The sequence below is a fragment of the Hypanus sabinus genome, chromosome 4 (assembly GCF_030144855.1).
Source record: "Hypanus sabinus isolate sHypSab1 chromosome 4, sHypSab1.hap1, whole genome shotgun sequence".
Classification (NCBI taxonomy): Eukaryota; Metazoa; Chordata; class Chondrichthyes; order Myliobatiformes; family Dasyatidae; genus Hypanus; species Hypanus sabinus.
In genome coordinates, this window is record NC_082709.1 from 71,473,443 (window position 1) to 71,494,265 (window position 20,823).

The 20,823-nt window shown below is 42.8% G+C and overlaps 2 long non-coding RNA genes across 2 annotated transcripts in view; both read right to left on the reverse strand.

Annotated features, from left to right (window-relative positions):
* Window positions 1–6,313: 6,313 nt before the first annotated feature.
* Window positions 6,314–7,102, reverse strand: LOC132392284 (uncharacterized). The gene is made up of 3 exons (XR_009511482.1): window positions 7,031–7,102; window positions 6,743–6,903; window positions 6,314–6,604 (listed from the first exon to the last, which is right to left on the reverse strand). It is a non-coding gene; the product is annotated as an uncharacterized LOC132392284 (long non-coding RNA).
* A 13,338-nt stretch (window positions 7,103–20,440) lies between these two features.
* LOC132392285 (uncharacterized) overlaps window positions 20,441–20,823 on the reverse strand; it is a 43,962-nt gene continuing 43,579 nt past the window's right edge. The window contains exon 3 of the long non-coding RNA XR_009511483.1: window positions 20,441–20,797. This is a non-coding gene — a long non-coding RNA (uncharacterized LOC132392285). The remainder of the gene's footprint in view (window positions 20,798–20,823) is intronic.

A 20,823-nucleotide genomic window follows, 5' to 3' on the forward strand; every position in this document is an offset into this window, starting at 1 on the left:
GGCTCTGAATGGTAGTGAGGGAGGAGGCTAGGGGCAGGTGTAAAACTTGTTCCTCTTTGCAAGGATAAAAGTAAGGAGGGAGATCATTAGGAGGGATGAATAGACCTTGGAATAGCTTAGGGAGCAATCCCTGCAGGATGCAGAAAGTAGGAGGGGGAGAAGGAAAGACACGCTTGGTGGGATCCCATTGGAGATAGTGGTAGTTACAGAGAATTATGAGCTAGTTGCAGAGGCTTATGGGGTGGTAGATGAGGATAAAAGGAACCCTATCCTTGCTGGGGTGGCGGGAGGGTGGGGTAGGGGCAGACGTGCACGAATTGGAAGAGATGCAGTTGAGAACAGCGTTGATGGTGGAGGAAAGGAAGCCCCTTTCATTGAAGAAGGAGAACACCTCCTTCATTCTGGAATGTAAAACCTCATCCTGAGAGCAGATGTGGCAGAGACAGAGGTACTGAGAGAAGGGAATCGCATTTTTACAAGTAACAGAGTGGGAAGAGATATAGTCCAGGTAGCTGTGAGATTTAGTGGGTTTGTAAACAGATATAAGTGAATAAGCTGTCTCTGGAGATAGAGACAGAGAGTTTGAGAAAGGGGAGGGAGGTGTTGGAAATGGGCTAGGTAGATTTGAGGTTAGAGGTGGAAGTTGGAGACAAAGTCAATGAAGTCGATAAGCTGAGCATGGGTGCAGGACGCTGCACCAATGCAGTCATCGAGTCATCGATGTAGTGTAGGACAAGTGGGGGGGTGACACCAGTGTAGGCTTAGAACATAGACTGTTCCACATAGCAGACAAAAAGGTAGGCATAGCTGGGACCCACGCGAATGCCCATGGCTACACCTTTTGTTTAAAGGAACTGGAAGGAAGCAAAGGAGAAATTATCAAGAATGAGGACAGGTTCTGCCAGTCAGAGGAGAGGGTTGGTGGAAGGGAACTGGTTGGGTTTGGTATCCAGAAAGAAATGAAGAGCTTTGAGGCTTTCCTGGTCGGGATGGAAGTGTATTGGGACTGAACATCTATAGTGAAAGTAAGATGATGGGGGCCAGGGAACTTGAATTCATTGAACAGATCAACAGCCTGTGAAGTGTTATGGATGTAGGTAGGAAGGGACTGAACTGGGGGCGATAAAATTGAGTCAAAGGATCCAGGTATGACTTCAGTGGGGCAGGAACAAGCTGAAACAATGGGTTTACCTGGACAGGCAGGTTTGTGGATCTTGGGTAGGAGGTGCAGGGTAAGGGAACAGTGAGGTTGGTGGCAGTGGATGGGAGATCCCCAAAGATAATAAGGTCAGTGACAATGGCCTGGTACTCTTTAGTGGGCCCTATTCGAGAGGTAAATAAGAGGAGGCATCTGACAGTTGTTTCTGGACCTCAGCAAGGTGGGGGTCAGTAAATCAGACTACTACAACAGGGAAGGAGAGGAGAGGGGTTCCAGCGGCAGCATGTGAAGACCCGGCCTGGAAGCGCTGTTGGTTAAGGTCGGAGTCAGCGGCAACAGGGGTTACAGTCTGAACATGTCTGTGCCTGTGGTTTATATACGGGCAATCTTCTGATCCTTGCAGGACATTAGAAAGTCGAAGAACCAGCGATTGAAAGCGTGGATCGGGTGGAGGATAAAGTAGTGGACATGGCATTGCAGACATTGGAGAAAGAATCCCAGAATTGTAGAAGTGACTGGGAAAGGGACCCCAGGTAACTCCTCATGGTGGAAAGCATGGCACCTAGAACATGGTGGGAGAAGCAGTCAATTGAATGTGAGTACCTGGGATCCTCCGAGGGTCCAAATCTGAGTGCCTAGGCAGCCATATAGCACCTGGTCCATAGCTTCCTTCCAGAGTGCAGGTGCAGATGCTACTCCGAGAATATGAGTATAATAGTAATGAAGCTCTTTGTGAGTGTTTATGGTGAGAAACACTTTAGACTCTTCTTCCATCTCCATCTGTAGGTGGGCCTCAACTAAGTCCACTTTGCTGAAGTGTTGCCCTCCAGAATGGTTTGGAAAAATATCGTCTATCCTGGGCCGAGAGTATTGATCTACTTTCAGTACTGAATTGACGGTAACTTTAAAATCACCGCGGATCCTGATTCTTGGTGATTCTCGGCTACTGGGACCACTGGCATTGCACATGGGCTCCACTCAACCTTCGAAAGAATTTCCTCAGCTTTCATGCAATCTAGCTCACTGGTTGCTTTATCATGGGTGGTATAAGGAACTGGACAGGCTTTGTAAAACTTGAATATGGCATTTTCATTTAATACAATTTCACCCTTGATAAGTTTGAGTTTTGCAATGCCATTTTTGAACACTGCTACTACATCATTCAGTACCTTTTTAATTTGATTTCAGTTGACTCTATTGCAGGAGATGTGGCATGCAAATGGTGGATGGATTTCCAATCAAGTTGTAGTTTTCTCAGTCAATCATGGCCCCACAATGCTGGCACTCCTGTTTTTACCACATAAAATCCCAATGTGTCTCATTGGTTGTTGTATTTCAATGTGACAAATGCCATTCCCACAGGAGTTATCTTTTTTCCAGCATAAGTTCTTAGTTGATTATCTGCAGGCTTCAGTTCACTACCTTTGAAATGCTGTTCAAACTCATTTTGTGGAATGATTGAAACAGCTGATCCAGTGTGCAATTCTATTTTAATTAATTTGCCGTTCATTTCTGATGTAAGCCATATTGTTTGTCTCATGTTAGTTTTCACATTGTAAATCTTAAGGCCACACTTCTGTGTCACTCTCATCATTATCAGATTTTCATCAACAGCATGTGGATTAGTGCTCTTTTGAAACTGTAACTTTACTTTATATACTTTCTCTTCCTTGTGGAGTCCATTTATTTTTGTCTGCCCGACATGTTCTTTGTATGTGTCCTTCTTTGTTGCATATTCCACAAGTTTCATCTTTAAACCTGTATTGGTCTTGTACCTAATTCTGCTCCTATGTCCTATGCTCAAAAGATTCAGCACAACATCTCATTCCTTATGCTTATGCTTATGTAAGCCTCTATCACAAAGGTAACACAAAGATTTGTTCGGCCAGGCAGGTTTCTGTTTAGTTGTTGCAATTCTTTTTATGCTCACTTTCATTCCTGAATGCAACTCAACTGCATCTCTTGCTGCTGTTTCCATTGATGTAACTGTTCTTTTGAATGCGAGTTGAGCTTCAGTTAGGAGTCTTTTTTGAAAGCTTTCATGTTAGATTCCACAAACTAAATGATCTCTCAACACATCATTAAACCCATCACTGAACTGACTATGCTCGGACGATTTCTTCAATTCAGCCATGTAAATTGAAATTGACTCCCCTTCCTTTTGATTCTGTGTATGAATCCTAAAGCATTCTGCAATCAATAATGATTTTGGTTCTAAATGTTCCTGCATTACGTTCATGATATCAGGAAAGCCCGTTTCAGCTGGCTTAGTTGAGCTGTTAGACTTCTGAGCAAGCTATGCTTGTTCACCTAGAACACTGAGCAGCACTGGCACTTATTTTTCATCAGCTGTTTCATTTGCCTCAAAATTCTGCTTAATTGGTTCAGTATACTGCACATCGTTCAGCCATCTGCCTGCAATCGAACACATCTATCTTTCTGATGTAGTCAGCTATTTCTGCAATATGTAAAATTTATTATTATCACCCAGTACTCATTGTTTATGAACTTATGGCTGTACTTGTGGCTTGTTAATTTCATCCATTTTTCTACCCTTTTTTTTAAAGTCAACCGTCTTTTTCCCCTTCCAAACAAAAATATGCTGCATTTTTTAAAAACTCAAACATTTCTCTCCCCTTCCAAAGAAAAACATATTGTACTTTAACAGATAGGTAGTCACCTCATTTGTTTTAAAACTTCCTCATAGTCATTGCTGTATCTTGTAATACCAGAAACTAATCAAAAGTAAAACATGGGAACCAGAAAACATATCTTCTTAGCCTTTCTTTAGTGGGGCACTAACATAAGATGTGGTGGTGTAATAACGTATGCCATTCACCTACTTCTTACATATTACCCATAGTGAATTATGCAAACAAACAGGGAATGCTTAATCAAACAATATGTGACCGAAATATTAAATACACAGTCACAGTCTCTACAGCCACCTCTTTCAGGACCCTGGGTTGAAAGCTGTCTGGTCTGGGTAACTTCTCTACCTTCAAATCTTTCAGTTTTTCCTTGGTAATAGCATCTACACGCAGTTCTGCCCCCTGGCTCTCTCATTAATGGAATTCATTTCTAATATGTACTGTAGTATGGTCCTTTAATTTACAGCTAATTAATATGGTATATAAACTGCTGAGAAATAAATTGAAATCCCAAATCCCAAATAAAATTATGTTTTAGTGAAACCACAGGTAACAGGGCAGTTTGAAATTATTATGAATGAGATTTCCATAAAATTCAAGCTCTTCATTTTAAATGAGAATATACCCCCATCACGGTCCGTGCTTTCTACCCACCAAGGAGGATATAATGTGGTGTTGGCATAATCACAGAGCCAGGCAGAAGTCCCAGTCTGCCATCTTACCAATGACTACAAGTAAGTTCACGTTTGAAGGGTACATCATTGCCATGGCTAATGTTGACATTGAGATATGCACTTAAAGGAAGAGGTATACATTAGCATTCAGAACAATTAATTTATTTTATCTTTTGAACTACAAGCATTGCTGTAATGTTGAACTACATTTACAAGATGCTCCCATAAGATAAGACCTTATTTGTTCGTACAGTACATCTCAGCAACTTGTGGTCTCAGATGGGTGAAGCACTGACAGCACTTCAACAAACAGTATTCAGGGCTTCAAATTTAGGAATAATTTAAAAGGCAAAATGATTTTCTGACTGCTCAATCATGTTGAAAATAAAGGATATTGAACAAAGTAAATACACGTTATGTATTGTTCAGAAAATCGTGCATTTTCATGTGCATTTCAAGGTGAGTGTTGTCGCTGAACATTATCTTAATTTGAATTCATATTCTAATTTCCAATTAATTGCCTTGGGCCATGTCGTCCTCATCTGTTGAATTCATTTTGCCTCAACAACTCCTTCATTACTGGTTCATTAGTTTACATTTACTCAGATTATCCTGTGCAGCAGAGCTAGATTGTTTTGGGAGATATTCCTCACAAAGTACATAAATGTAGCAACAGGCTGTAATTTATCATCCTGTACTTAATAGATGATAAATCATGTTAAAGTGAATAGTCTTCTCATAAAATGTATTGTTTTGAAATACTTAATTGTTACCTAGTGAACAATATTTTTATCACATAGATTGTTCCTATTTCGTTTACATGAACTTAGGATAAATAAGTAAGATTTTTGCATTTTCTTTTACAAGTACTTAAGAGCCAGCTTCAACTCCAGCCCAATGATGTGGTGCCTGTAGAGTTTAATATCTCCACAAGGACTTTGTGGATTGGGAAACTGAGGAGGTGATTTTCTTTTAGCAAATCTTCTAGACTTCTGAGCAAAATACAAGCCAGAAAGTATTTTCAAAGTAGCCTCACACATTTCTGTTTAGGAGGATGAAGGCGTGAAAGCTGTAGAAATGATGTGCAGGCAACCAGGAGCAGAGCCTGCCCAACTGTTACAATGGGCTGGATTGTGTGTCAAAGTTCAGCATCTGCCCTGAGGCACCATGTTCTGCACACACATAGCTAATGCCAGAATCAAGTAATTTTTTTTACCCTTTGATTCTATTCTTCCCTCCATAATATTTTGTATGGTGCAGCCATTTGCTTGCACTTACATATACATGTGTCATCATCAATAATTTAATAAATATTTCCTCTTTATAATTTTATCTGTTAAATATCCAGGGACCGAGTGTATTCCATGTTTACAGGTGCCTACTTATCATTGAGGCTTCAAAATGTATGTCATAACAGGAAGCATTTCAGTCTATCACATCTGTGCCAGTCAAAAATGCATCTCAGTAGGTTAAGCAACATACACAAAATGCTGGAGGATCTCAGCAAGTCGGGTAGCATCTGTAGAGGAGAATAAGCAGTCAACTAAGATCCTTCATTAGGACTGGAAAGGAAAGCGGACAGAAGCCAGAAAGACATCTACATCTGCAAAATTTTTATTATTTCTCATTAGGTTAATCTTTCTTACTAGTTCTTCAGGCTGCGGCCTTTCGGAATGTGACTCTAGGTATAAAGTTAGATGCCTTTCCGATTTGATGAGTATTTCTACCTCTAATGCCCTTTCAGACAGGAACTTCCATAATGTCACTTAAACTCATTTTTGTCAACTTCTGTCAAATCGTTCTACTATATAACTTGAGGCTCAGTTGGTACCACCTTTGCTGAAGGAATTCAACATACCTAGGGATCTCACATACTTATCTATCAAACTCCTCCTCATTGTCCTTTGTTCCAGGGCAGATCACTATTGATACTCAAATTAATAGCCATTTCTCCTACTACTATTTTATTTCTTCCAGCATGCCCCTAGATGTAGTCTTCCACTGGGAGGTCAGCTTCCAAAGGGTTTGAAAAGGTCAGCTCAGCATATCCAGTGCAGGGACACTCCTGGTGTAAATGTCTGATTATATTCTGAATAGCTTTAACAGTTGCTCCAGACTCACTAAAAAAAATGGGAATTATTAAAACAATAAGACAGTAAAATTATTTCATTATTTTAAAATACTAAAATATTAAATTATATTACAAAAATTAAATATATTTAAACTACAAATCAAATCAAATATAACAGCCTATTTACCATTTGGTCGAAAACCAGTAATTCACATTGATTTCAAGGGACCCTTTATACATCCGACAGGTTAACCAAGCAGAGCCTTTGTGAGTAAGAGTTCCAGGCTAGATGTGGGAAGTGTCTGGTGGCCTGTACTGTTCCAATAGATATCTGGGTGCCATGCAGACCTGCTGGGTTTTAAACAGAAGATATGAGCAAGGCTGGGTCGGGTCACTCAGGTACAAACTATAATTGTAAGATTGGGATGTACCCTTGATGCATTATTTATGTATTTATGTGATTTCATTATTATACCAAGTAAATAGATTTCCAAGTTCTAATAAATATCCAGTTTCAGCCCAAATTTTAAACTTCTTGGAGTTCAACAACAACGTGAGCTGGAATCAGTTGGATCTCATAGTAGTTCAATCTTCCATGTCCAGGCTAAAATTATCTCTCACTGAAATCATTACTACCACTGTTGTCATGGCTCTGACAGGTATCACTCTCATCATAACTGCCACTATTATTACTACCTTCACCATTGTCACTGCTGATATTTCAAAGACTCAGCTAAATTAATTTCATACAACCAGTGGAAGCTCTGAATGAAATTTTATGACATTAAAGATCTATAAACATCTCTAACTGCACAATACAGTCTGTCGCTTAACCAACCAGTTAGTCTTACACACTACCAAACCATTTTTAAAATGCTTCTGTTATTTATTTCCTTACCTTCTATCAAGAGAAGGAAGATAAGTAACCAGAGAAAAAGATTGCTTTGTTGTTTTATTCTAATACCTTAGTCACTCATTTATTCTTGTAATAATTAGCCCCATCTTATGAATATTTTTCCTCACCTGATCTTGTCAGAAGGTTGTTTCATTTTAATTAATATTCCACTGAAGAGGCTAGTTTTATGTTTCTGTCCTTGAGTTTATTTTAAAATGCATTTGATGAAAAAGCCTGACAACTCACGTTCCTACTAAAGGGTCTTAAGCTGGAATGCCAAGGCTCACGTCACTTGACCATGTTTGCCATATTTCAGTATATTTTTCTCTCTAGTTGGATATAATGCAGAGGCAAAGCCTTCTAGTTGAGGACAAGAGACAGACAGCATCCATATTTCACTACTCTGCTTCTCTTAGATCTGTAACCCCAGGCACCCACTAGCTCTGGCAGGGTATGATAAACAATGATAGCAGCGAATGCCCATTCTCCAGATACTTCATTACTTAACCATCTTACATAATACTATTAAAAAAAGCTGCTTTTAACTTGCTTTTTTTCCCAGGTGTATTTCCCAAGCTTCATCAAATGTGATGGATAATAACATCTATATGTCTGTTCAATTTGGAAGATGTGGATGTACAGACACCAGGAGTTATTTTATATCGAAATTTGAGCAAATAGACCTTTAAGTTTAAATTGAAATAAAATGCATATGAAACTAAAGTCTAGTAAAAAAAACCTTATCACTCAGAATCTGTTTAAAGATAACAATTCTTGTGATTAATAGTGTATTATAATATGAAACTAAATTTCTTTTGGAAGTTAAAGGCTAATAAGTAACTACATGAACTTAAAATAATTATTGCCATTTTTAAACCACATATCCAACCCTGTCAAAAATTCCACCTTCATGAGCCAAGACAATTCAACCTCAAAACAGGATTCATTCACAGACATCGTTATGCACTAATATACACAATTTGTGTGTGTGTGTGAGAGTTTCACCTTAACCTAACTGACATATTCAAGCTTTAGAATCAGCAACCAGCTTAATGATGCCATCCATCATGGTCAAAGCATCAGGATCTACAATTAACAAAGTAGATTAGTGCACAAAGGGTATCATGCTACCTTTATCAGATTCAAAAAACAAAGAGCAATCACCAAAGCAAATCAGAAAAGAGATGTGAATCAAAGGATCCCTAATGTAACACAGTTGTTTAACTCACAGCTTTTTACAGACTTATTTTTTGTTGGTCAGCATCACCTTGAGAACCCTTAATGATCACAGCATCTCCAATTTGCACATCCCGGTGCAAGATGCTGTCACGTCTTTGGATTGTTAACTCCATACCTCACCAATTATGGCATGGTTCACAATTACGGCTCTGGATCAAGAGGGGGGTGACCACACACACATCAGAGACTGCCACTTCTCCCTTCCCCACATTTTCTTTAAGGCCTAATATTTCTTTGAGTTGCAAAGAGGAAATTATGACAGTTATAAAAACTTCATGCGCTTCCCAACAGGAATCAAAGTCCACTCCAGCTTATGAAAAGGTATACAAAATGCCTTTTAATGTACTCTTTCCTGGTATTATAATTTTTTGTGACATCAGAGTAGATATTAATGCTAAATCAGCAGATCATAGGATGGTATACTCTAATTTCTAGGTATTTGTTTTGAATTGAAACTTCTTACTGAATTCACAATTAATCACTTAGGAAGATATACAGAAGGAATGAGAGAGAAAAATTGGGAAAAAGAATGTAACCAACATCCTGTAATCACTAACTATAAGTTCTTCTGTTCCTTAAAATGAGACAAATGTTCTACCAGCCCCTTGTATACCTGCCTTTTGATGTTTCATGATTTTTATACTTGTACTCTCTTTTGTTCTTTTGATCTTCCATAATTGCTTACTCATCACTTACAAAGTACTCTAAACTTTCCTACACACAACTCCATCCTTCACAGTTTTGTCTACTTCCTTCATCTTCTTTCTTTGCAATTTCCTGCTCACACTTCCACAATTTGCATCCCTTCCTCAATTAGTATAAATTGATAGCTTGGAAATCTAACTTGCTAATCTTTCACCGATTCTTAATCAAGATGGTGAAAAATTGATACTTGAAGCAGAACCAGATCAACGGAATATACTAGAATACTTATTTTTTACCCTCAATCATTACTTGCTACCAGTCTAAAAACCACCTTCAAATCCATACACATATATTTACTCAAAATATCTTCTCTAGGATGTTGCTGAATGACTTTTATACATCCACATCAAGAGCATCAGTCTATACGCAATTATCAGCTTTATTCTTGACCTCCACAACAAATTCTATTTGTCAAACATGTCTTAACCTTAACAAAGCCAAATAACCTTTCTGATCAGCTTGTCTTTGATCACTGTCCCCAGTGGCAGATTCTGGTACTGACCCTGTAGCCAATATTAAACTTAAATGTTCAGAAAATGAACTCTGCGGCTCTTTGTTCTTCAGTGGCATCCACTTGAATTTCAATGCTTTCAGGCATATATCCCAAAAATGCAGTCACTCTGCGTGATTTGTGCAGCTGGAAAAAATTGACCTTGTGATTGAAGGCAGATAATTAACCAGATTCAGACGTTTAGAATTGAGGATGTGGCCAATGACATCATGCATCAAATAACACTCATTTGCAGAATTTGTAATTGGAATTGGGTCACGCTCTTCTGCTTTGGTAACATTATTGGCTTCTAATAGGGAGCCATGCCATCCACTGCAGCTGTAGAATTTAAAGTACCACTTCGCTCTGCGACATGGCCCCAGCAGAATGACTTCAGCTGAGGTGTTCAGTTAGTACGTCTCTGACAGAGAAGAGGCAATGCTCATGTAAAGGGGGTATCTTTTTCTTTGTTACTGTGTATGTTAATTGAAAATGGCTTCTTTGTTTTGTTAAAAGTAGGAAAGCTTCTTTGTTGCGAGAGAGTGCTGGAAACTTGTTTGGGTTAAAATTTGCTGATAATGAGAATTGTATTCCTTTGTAAACCAATTGGGATTAACGTTGTTCTTTCTTCTGATTCTGTAAGCTACTGTTGGCGGGCTTTCGGGGAGATCGGCGTGAGGAGGTAAGAGAGAGGATGTGATGCTGTAAACTGGGCGAGGGACAGACCCCAAGCGGGGGGTCCAAGGCCAGGAGGTACCCTGAGGAGGGGAGACAACGATAGATGTGCTTGGTTGACCACTTCAGGTGGTCCTTGGCTGCGAGTCGAGGAGTTCGGAGGGGATCGAATGGTGGCCAGAAGACTTCAGTAATTGAGCTCCAACAGTTGTGCACAAAGTGGTTTGGACTTTGATAAGTTTGGTGCCTTTTCTTTATTTTTTTCCTTCATATATACTGTATCATTATTAATCACTTAGTTATAGTAACCATTATAAATTGTACTCATTTAATCGCATATGGTGTACTGTCTGTTTTTGGGCGAGGCGGGGACATCACACAGCATCCACACCAGCTGATTACCCAGTTTGGCGGGGCCAAAGGCTGCTCCCCCTAGGCGAGAATGAGCTGAGCGGACCTGAGGCGACCGAGGGTTATATTGTGGGGGCTCGTCCGGGATTGATTTCTGTGGAAGCTGTGTGATCACCCTCTTTAAATTATGTTTGCGGTGAAGAGCTGGTGTGCCTTTGCAAGTGTGCGATTGCTGGTTATCTCTGCATGTGTGTTGGGTGGGATGGCTGTTGGTGCCCCAGAGGGCATTGTTTGAGTTCCGACTAGCGTTGATGAAATGGTGGTGGGGCCATGGGCTGTCCATGTTGTTAGGAGAGCGAGGAATGACAGATCAAGATGTTTCAGCAGTGGTAAGCTCCGCCCAGTTGTTGGAATAATATCCAGCCCTACAGGGGCGGAGGCGTGGGCGGAGCGGACCTCTTAGTTGTTGAGTGAGTGGCAGTGCTTGGCTGAGGGAAAGCGACAGGGATTGGTTGGAAGTTTGATTAGGCAAGCTGGTGGCATTGTTAGAACTGTCAGGTACAATTACCTCGGGGTGACAGCTGTCAGTTATGTGAAAGTGTGGGAAAATGCATGTGGTTCGACTGGAAGTCAAATGCCGCAGCTGGGGGGTTTATCATATCTGTGGCAGGAGATTGGTGGAAGTTTTTAGGGTATCCCTTTTGGCTGGGGGGGCAGATAAATTGCTTGCAGTGCCAGGGGGATCTATCAAGGGGATCAGCTCCTCCCTCAGTTGTTCGCTTGATCCGAGAGGTGTCGGGAAACTTAGAGGAGGCCCAGTGGGGGAACGGCTTGGGGTCTCTGGGGGAGCACATTCTCAGCAATGTACCAAGGAACTCCCAAAAGGAACAAACCCTATTCCTGAAGGCTTAGAGGGACCACGCACTCGGGTGTCATTACAGATGGATGGAAGCCAAGTTAAAACCATCCTCGGCACCAGGGCGCCGGTTAAGTTGCTGTACAGTTCATTTTACAACCGTTATTGGAAGCATTTACCCTTGACGACATTGAGGGCACTGGACATTTGGGGTACCAGTGCCGGTGATTATCCAGACGATGGTTGTTGGTTAGTGAAAATGGAGTTCTTAGAGGCAAATGTGGAGGTGACTGAGGATCGTGAATCGTTAATACTGATGTGTCCGGACCCTGTTGAGACAGGCAGCGTTTCTGTTCTAGAGAGAACCAATATCCTGCTGGTGCGCTTGGGGGCCTGCCCAGAGGAGGCGGGTGAGAGCTGTTTGGAGGCATTGTTGATGCACCCAGAGTTTCGAGCTGCTTGTGCGGATGTGTGTAGCAGCATTGGGCCGATACCGAATTCAAGCAAGAGCCGGTGGTGGTACGGCCTGGGGGAAGTATCTGAGGGTAAGACCCTCTTAGTGGACGCTGCGAAATGCCACGAGGGAGGGGAGTTGACTGCTGAAGACACCTCAGTGAGAGAGAGGTTGCGGCGACTGGCCCCTACAGCTGTGGAAGACGTAGGCAGTGTGTGTGTGGATTATATTGCACTGAAGAGGTGCACACTCAGTGACCAGAATATGGCCCTGAGGGCCGGAGAGGTGATGGCCTGTCTGAGTGGTGCAACGTGGTTTAAGGTGCTGGATCTGAGGAGTGGATGTTGCCAGATCCCGATGAGTGGGGCCGACAAGGAAAAGACGGCCATTATAAGTTCCCTAGGAGTTTTGTGGTCCGAAAAGATGCCACAGGGCATATCCGGAGCCCTTGCAACTGTCCCGTGGGGCATGTGGAAGACCAAGGGGGATGTGGAGGTGTTTGGAGTTTTGGTGTATGTGGATGATCTCCTGGCATTTGGATTTGCCTCGGGAGAATATGAACTGAGGTCGTTGCAGGAGCGGCTGAGAACTACAGAGTTAAAGTGTTTTCTGGACACGTGCCAGGGCTGACGAAGGTCGCAGCTCGTGAGTGACTGTCTCTACAGAATCAAGTTTGAAATGAAGACGGAGAGACTGGAGAGAGTGATCTGGAACCAATAGGAAAACTTACAAGTTGGAGAAAACGAAGAAAGTCGTCTGACTGAGGGCAACAGAAATCCGAGAGCCCAGAAAGGGGAGTTTGAGGAGGTGAAGCAATTGCGGACGGATCTCAGCAGAGGGAAGCGGAAGCTGGAAGGGAACCTGAAGATGACCATCGGCATTTCAAATGAAGTGGAAAACCTGGAAGTTGATCTGGAAGAAGTCAGGAGGAAGAATACGGATTCAAAGAGTGATGTGCTGGATATGTGGTACATGCTGCCTTTTGCTGACTTTCCCTCGACTGAGGAAGAGACCTTTGGCCCTTCTCCCACTGAGTCAGGTGTAGTTGGGAGGGTTAGCTGTGTGCCGTGGGGGGCATGAGTGAGAGGTTGAGAGAGGAGTTGGTAGCAGGTATCCCAAGTTGTGTCCGAGCCTGAAGGGTTAAGGTGAGAGGGTACAGAGGTCTCTGAGGGTTAGGAAACTCCCAGATAAGTTGGCCTATGTAGCGCCTGAGGAACAGGGTGTGACGTTTACTGTGTGGGGAGGAGATGTCACTGTTTGTGCTTGGGTTTGGGTGTATTGGCAGGAAAGGTGGCGAGTTATTTAATAGTCATGAGGGCATGACTTTTATTTGCTGGGGAGAGAGTGTAAAGGGGGTTTCTTCGTTACTGTGTATGTTAATCAAAATGGCTTCTTTGTTTTGTTAAAAGTAGGAATGCTTCTTTGTTTTTGAGATAGTGCTGGGTTAAGGTTAAGGTTAAGGTTAAGGTTAAGATCTACTGATAACGAGAATTGTATTCCTTTGTAAACCAATTGGGATTAATGTTGTTCTTTCTTCTGAGTCTGTAAAGTGTTGTTGGCGGGCCTTTGGGGAGATTGGCACAAGGGAGTGAGAGAGAGAGGATGCGATGCTGTAAACTGGGTGAGGGACGGACCCCAAGTGGGGGTCCGAGGCCAGGAGGTACCCTGAGGAGAGGAGATGACGATAGATGAGCTTGGTTGACCACTTCGGGTGGTCCTGAGCTGCAAGTCGAGGAGTTCAGAGGGGATCGAATGGTGGCCAGAAAACTTCAGTAATTGAGCTCCAACGGCTGTGCACAAAGTGGTTTGGACCTTGATAAGTTTGGCGCCTTTTCTTTATTTTTTTTCCTTCATATATACTGTATTGTTATTAATCACTTAGCTATAGTAACCTTTATAAATTGTACTCATTTAATCGCATATGATGTCCTGTCTGTTCTTTAGCGAGGCGGGGACATCACACAGCATCCACACCAGCTGATTACCCAGTTTGGCGGGGCCGAAGGCTGCTCCCCCTAGATGAGAACGAGCTGAGCGAGCCTGAGGCGACCCAGGGGGTTACACTCAGAAGACATGAAAAAGGAGGTGGAGAGTGGTTCATGTCCATAGACTATATGCCACCAGTGCCTTTAGACAGCCAAAATCTTATCTCTTTATTTCCAATGAACATTTCATCCATTCACTTCCTGAATGTACAAATCATGATCGTCCATAAGAAAAAAACATCAACCATTACAACACAGGGAGAGCGAGAACCTGAAGGAAAATGAACATTCCATAAATTGTTAACTCCCATCCATCATGCAGTGGGTACAGCATTTTATTGTTTGCTATAGGTGTACATGAAGTTCAGTTAGGGATTCCATCAAAGTTCTCCAGATGAGGCTCCACAGCGTTCCTGGATACTTCAACGCCATAGAGTACATGCTCTGTAACACTGCTATCATTGGACCAGCCAATGCACGAGGCCCCCTTTTGGAAAGAAGAAGAGCAGGTACTGCAGGTAACAGGGCAGGAGGATATTGACAGACTGTGATGGAGGGAGACTTGCTCAGAGCATGATGTCAGGGACAACCCATTTACTTTGAAATTTTCTTGAGAACCTACAGTATTTCATGGGTTTGTGATCTAATAGGGAAATAATAACCTGAGAAATAATGATCTGCCTTTATGGAACCTAGTTGCACTGTTCAAAGGCAGAAATTCTATGTCAAGAGGTTATTGTTAGACCTTGACAACATTTCAGGTGCCATAGACCTCGCTTAAGTTTCACTTCAAATACAGTTGACCTCACCTATGTTTCTTCTTCAAACCACTTCCAATATCCACAGTCATGATTGCACAAAGCTTGTAGTGGTGGGTTACCAGGAGCCATTAAAAGACAGAAATTTCCTCAGGGGACTAACAAATCCATAGAGACAGTTCCTTGACAGGCACTCAGTGGCTCTCACTTTCAGAAAAGAGCAGCTAATATAACAGAGAGGGGGGATGCTGCCTTCCTGAGGTGGCACGTGGCTGCAGAATATTACTGGCACTCCCTTAGGAACGGGCAAGCAACTAGGATACTGTCTGATGCAGTCCAGATGAAACAGCTACTATCACTGCTTGTAGGTCCATATGATAGACTCCACCACAGCAATAAATTTATCAACAACAGCAATTATCATTGCTCACGGCCATCATCGGTTTTTGAAAAGGACTTCTAACCTTGCTATTTGTACCACAACAGTGCCATTATCTGAGCTTGAACTTAATGTGTCAGGTGCAATGATGTAACGTCCTATGTGAAGTCGTGTTCTGATGAGCTTTGCAGAGTGAAGCAGAGAAGAGTTGACTAGATGCCCCAGTAGGTAGCATCTTTTGAAATTCTACAATGATAAAGACAGAAAGAAAAGCACTATGATGATGATCCATTCTGTTGTTAGGTGTATGGATACACATAGACAAAGCAAATATGCAGACAATAAAGAACATTCCTTGCACTTAAGGAAAAGTAAGGCATGATAAGGATACTCACATACCTTTCATATGTATAGTACCTATAGCACCAGGAGGGATAATTACCAACACCACCTCAATTCTGTGGTAGAATATCATCCATTGGGAGGATGACATTCCGTGACAGGCAGCCCAATCAGCAGTGGGAGCAGTGCACAGTGAATTAGGTAGAAGTACAGAAGGGACAAGCTGGGCAGCCATTGTTGGGGGTAGGCCAATGGTGAGAGTAAGGGTGTCAAGATTTGGTTTGAATGAGGCCCCAGCTCAAAAGAGGCATTGGATTTGGGTAAGTTTCAGTTAAGGTTCCCTTTTGTTTTCCCTCTTGCTGTACCTAGTGTAGTAAATGACTGTTGCATGCTCTTCACGCCGGTTGTTGGGAGTCCTGGGAGACCCAGAGTGAAGTCTAGCTCCTTGAAGACCGTGTTAGGGATCTGCAGCAGCAGCTGGATGACCTTAGGCTTGTACAAGAGAGAGGATCATCGATCGGAGTTACCGGGAAGTAGTCACCCCAAAGTTGCATGGGGCAGGTAGCTGGGTGACTATCAAGAGAAATGGGAATGTGAATAAGCAGTTAGTGCAGAGCACTCCCATGGCCGTTCCTCTCCATAATAAGTATACCGCTTTGAATACTGTTGTGGGGGTTGACCTCCCAGGGGAATGCCACAGAGACCAGGATACTGGCACTGACATGGGGCTGTGGTGCGGAAGGGAAAGAGTGAGAAGAAAGGAACAGTAGTGATAAGGGACTCAGTAGTCAAGGAACACACAGGAAATTCTGTGGACATGAACAGGACACCCAGACAGTATATTGCATCCCAGTTGCCAGAGTCAGGGTCATCTCGGATTGCATCCACAGCATTTTGGAGGAGGAGGGCGAGCAGCCAGATGTCCTGGTACTTATTGTTACCAACAACATAGGAAGGATAAGCAAAGAAATCCTGAAGAGAGAATTTAGAGCACTAGGCAGAAAGCTGAGAAGCAGGTAGTAATTTCTGGATTGCTATCTGTGCCATGCGCCAGTGAGGGTAGAAACAGGATGATTTGGCAGATTAATATGTGGCTGAGAAGCTGGGGCAGGGGCAGGGCTTCAGATTCTTGGATCATTGGGATCTCTCCTGGGGTAGGTATGACCTGTACAAACTGACGGGTTGCATCCGAGCCCAAGGTGATGCTGGCAGGGATGCCAGCAGAGCAGCTATGGTGTGAGTTTCTGGGAAAAATGAGGAAGGTGCAGAGTAGATGTATTCTGAAAATGAAGAAGTACTCAAATGGCAAAATAGTACAAATGTGGCTGACAAGGGAAGTCAAAGCTAATGTGCAAGCATAAAAAGAGGGCATACAATGAAGCAAAAAGTAGCAGGAAGATAGAGGATTGGGAAGCTTTTAAGAACTTACAGAAAGCCACTAAAAGAATCATTAGGAGGGAAAGGTGAAATATGAGAGCAAGCTGGCAAACAATATCAAAGTGGATAGTAAAAGCTTTTTCAAGTATGTAAAAAAAATAAAAGAGTGAATATATGATTGCTAGAAAATGAGGCCAGAGAAATAACAACAGCGGACAAGGAGGTGGCAGATGAATAACATGAGTATTTTGCATCAGTCTTCACTGTGGAAGACACCAGCAGTGTGCCAGGTGTTGAAGGGTGTGAGGGAAGAGAAGTGAGTGCAATTACTATTAGAGGGGAGAAGGTGCTCAAAAGCTGAAAGGCCTAAGGGTATATAAGTCAACCTGACCGAATGCACTGCACCCTAGGATTCTGAAAGAGGTAGCGGTAGAAATTGTGAAGGCATTAGTATCGATCTTCCAAAAATCATTGGACTCTGGTATAATGCCAGAGGACAGGAAAATTGCAAATATCACTCCACTCTTTAAGAAAGGAAGAAGGCAACAGAAAGGAAATTATATTCCAGTTAACCTGACCTCAGTAGTTGGGAAGATGTTGGAGACAGTTGTTAAGGATGAGGTTATGGATTACTTGGTGGCACAGGACAAGATAGGACAAAGTCAGCATGATTTCCTTAAGGGAAATTCTTAAGGTAAAGTGGATGCAGTGGGTGTTGTATATTTGGACTTTCAGAAAGCCTTTGACAAGATGTCACACATGAGGCTGCTTAACAAGTTAAGAGCCCATAGTATTACAGGAAAGTTACTGGCATGGTTAGAACATGGGATGATTGGTTGGAGGTAGCAAGTGGGAATAAAAGGATCCTTATCTGGCTGACTGCCAGTGACTGGTGGTGTTCCGCAGGGGTCAGTGTTGGGACCACTTCTTTTTATGCTGTATATCAATGACTTAGATGATGGAATAGATGGCTTTGTTGCCAAGTTTGCAGATGATATGAAGATTGGTGGAGGGGCAGGTAGTGTTGAGGAAACAAGAAGGCTGCAGAAGGACTTAGATTAGGAGAATGGGCAAGAGAGTGACAAATGAAATACAATATTGGAAAATGCATGCACTTTGGTAGTAAAAATAAATGTGCAGACTATTTTCTAAATGGGGAGAAAATCCAAAAAACTGAGAAGCAAAGGGACTTGGGAGTCCTTGTGTAGAACACCCTGAAGGTTAATGCAGGCTGAGTCAGTAGTGTGGAAGACAAATGCAGTGTTAGCATTCATTTCAAGAAGTCTAGAATACAAGGGCAGTGACGAATTGCTGAGGCTTTATAAGGGACTGGTGGGACCTCAGCTTGAGTATTGTGAACAGTTTAGGGCCCGTCATCTAAGAAAAGATTTGCTGGCATTGTAGATGGTTCAGAGGAGGTTCACAAGAATGATTCCAAGAATAAAAGGGTTATCATACAAGGAATGTTTGATGGCTCTAGGTCTGTACTCGCTGGAACTTAGAAGGATGAGGGGGGATCTCATTGAAAGATTTCAAATGTTGAAAGGCCTAGACAGAGTAGATGTAGAAGGAATGTTTCCCATGGTGGGGGAATCTTAGACAAGAGGGCACAGCCTCAGGAAAGAGGGGTGTCCATTTAAAACAGAGATGCAGAGAAATTTCTTCAGCCAGAGGGCTGTGAATTTGTGGAATTTGTTAGCACAGGCAGCTGTGGAGACCAGGTTGTTGGGTCTATTTAAGGCAGAGCTTGATAGGTTCTTGATTGGCCATGGCATCAAAGGTTATGGGGAGAAAGCCAGGGAGTGGGGCTGAGGAGGGGGAAAAAAAGAATCAGCCATGATTGAATGGCAGAGCAGATTCGATAGGCCAAATGGCCTAATTCTGCTCCTGTGTCTCACGATCTTATGGACAGCTTGGTGAGTCTCTGTCTAGTTAGTATACCTTCCATCTGTGAGTCACCTTAACTGATTGAGGACCTCCATTGGTCAAGGTTGACCATGGATGTTGTGTGCTTACTGTCTACATTGTCGCCATCAGCCAATACGCAAGCCAGGACAGTACAGTATGGAGAGCTGTTGCCTATGCAGCAGGCTCCCTTCTCCATGCAGATGATGAATCCAAAGGATTGGCAGAGACTGATGCCGTTTGGCATCAGCGACATCGCTGGAGTCACCAGCCAATCTTGAATTCAATGTCGGACTGCCTAGTGGACTCCAGTTCCAGATCTTTCCTTGAGGTTTACTCCTCAAGCCTTCCCCACGTGTGGGTATAGCCGCAAGGCAGCAGAATTTGAAATCAGAGCTTCCCTTCTCCTAGTTGAGCTGCCAACTATGGCTGACGAGCCCCATCTGCCCAAACCTTAACTGACAGAGGCATAATTTATTATCAAAGTGTTGTAATGATATGATTGAGTGAGTGAAATGTGCATTGGAGTGTAAGCAGAGATTGGTGACAATGTCATTACTCTCCTTAGACCAAGGAGATTTAAGAGAAGGCCAATTATCATGGTTATGTGATGTGAGCAATGGACTTCAGGAGTTGTCCTGAGGGCTGAGGCACTGAGGAATTTATCAAAGATATTAAAGAAATGTTGTCACTGTGAGATAGATGTCTGCGTATTTGGGTACATGTATATGCATTGAACAGTGAGATGAAATGCTAATAAGTCTTTTCTGAAGCTGCAGTTCCAAGAGTCAGAACTCATTGGTTCAAGTAAGGCTCTGGAAATCTTCCTAGGCCTCTCCCCCACTTGAGCTGAATCACTTCAGCAGCCACTTCTCCTACCTCCCCTTCAACTTGCTTCCAGCCCACTCTCTTCTTCTCAGTCACATTTACAAGGAAATGAGGGGATGTATAAGTGAAAAGGGTCACCTTCCACCTCCTATGCTGCCCCTATAGCAGTCAGTTTTCAGCAGAGCTGTGGCAGGAAGGAGGAGATCCATGTGGAACTGTAGCCCTGGAATTAATCAGCTCATGAATAATTTAGTCTTTCCATATTTCCATTTAATATCTGAGAAATGTATATCACATACAGATCAGCCATGATCATATTGAATGGCGGAGCAGGCTCAATGGACCCAATGGCCTACTCCTGCTCCTTACTCTTATGTTCTTATACATCCTGCTCCTTACTCTTATGTTCTTATACATCCTGAGATTCTTTTTCCTCACAGACATCCACAAAACAGAAGTGCCCTAATGAATGAGCAACAGCCAAAATTTTTGAGCCCTAAAGACTCCCTAACTACCCCCCAACACACAAACAACTGCAAAGCCATGCCCTCCCCCACCCCACCCACTTCCACAAAAAAGCATCAGTACCCTCCACCCACCAAGCACGCAAAAGCAAAGCCCTCAATAAAGACCATGGTGAGCAGTGCAACAAGAACAAATCGTTCACCCGACAATTCCAGATGCCACAGGCTGTCTCCCTTCATTGTAAAGGGAAAAAGAGGTGCCCCTTTGTGGCGGTGTTCTGTGACTTGAGAGCCAGCAGCAATCTCTCTCCAACTGACGAGAGAGCACGCGGCTCACTGAGCACACAGCCTCCGAGAGCTGATCCGCTGTTCCCGATGTTCCGTTCTCTCCCACGATGCTTCAGTCGGCGGCGTGTTCGTGTCCTTGGGACATCGAAAAGCGGCCGGTCATGAGACACTGAGAGCGGGTCTCACCACCACAGAGAACCGATGTTTGAGTGTAACTCCAGGTCAGGGTCTTCAACAGAACCCCACCCACCCTGAAAAGGAAGAGGAAAGACATCAG